Below are 759 nucleotides of genomic sequence, written 5' to 3' on the forward strand. Positions count from 1 at the left end.
GTGGTGGTGGTGGTGGTGGTGGTGGTGGTGGTGGCGGCAGCGGTGGTGGCAGTGGCAGCGGGGTGGTGGTAGAGAAAGAGGAGGAGGAGAAGGACGCTGAGGGAGGAGGAGGAGGAGGAGGATGGGAGAAAAGAAGGGGTGGATGGGGGAGGAGGGAGCAGAGGAAGGCTGGGGGTGTGCTAGTGCATAGCATAGGACACAGGGCTGTAGGCCCTTCTGTCCCCAGGACACTAGTGGTGCCTGCCCTTCCTAGCCTGGCATTGCCCCGCAAGGGCACTAGCATGTGGCACCTGCAAGTCGGAGAAATCACCTGGAGCCAGTAACAGGGACACCATGCTGCCCTGCCCTCTGGATGCCTTCCCCCCCCCGCAGCTACACTGGGTTGGGGGGATGTGTAGCACGGGGTCCCTGCACCCCCAGGTGAACTGAGGGGTTGGTGGCTCCCTGAAACTCCACAGTCTTGGGAGTGCAGACATCTGAACATATTTCCCCAGGGGGCAGCCAGATTACACGGCAGTCCCTAAAGGTGATCACATGGCCATGGCTCTGTGGGGCATGAGGTGACTATACACACACGAACACCCAAGACACACAGGACATACGCATGTGGTGATGCCAGTGGACACAGCCACTCAGACAGCCCTCACCCACAGAGGTGCCCTGGGACCCCCAGGGGGGGTCTGCCTGTGCTACCTCCATGCTGCCCACCCCAGTGACAGCAGAGGCCTCTGCCCCCAGTCTGGTGGGTCCTTTTCAGTT

This window comes from Octodon degus, unplaced genomic scaffold (genome assembly GCF_000260255.1).
Source record: "Octodon degus isolate 3935 unplaced genomic scaffold, OctDeg1.0 scaffold00218, whole genome shotgun sequence".
In the NCBI taxonomy this organism is placed as follows: Eukaryota; Metazoa; Chordata; class Mammalia; order Rodentia; family Octodontidae; genus Octodon; species Octodon degus.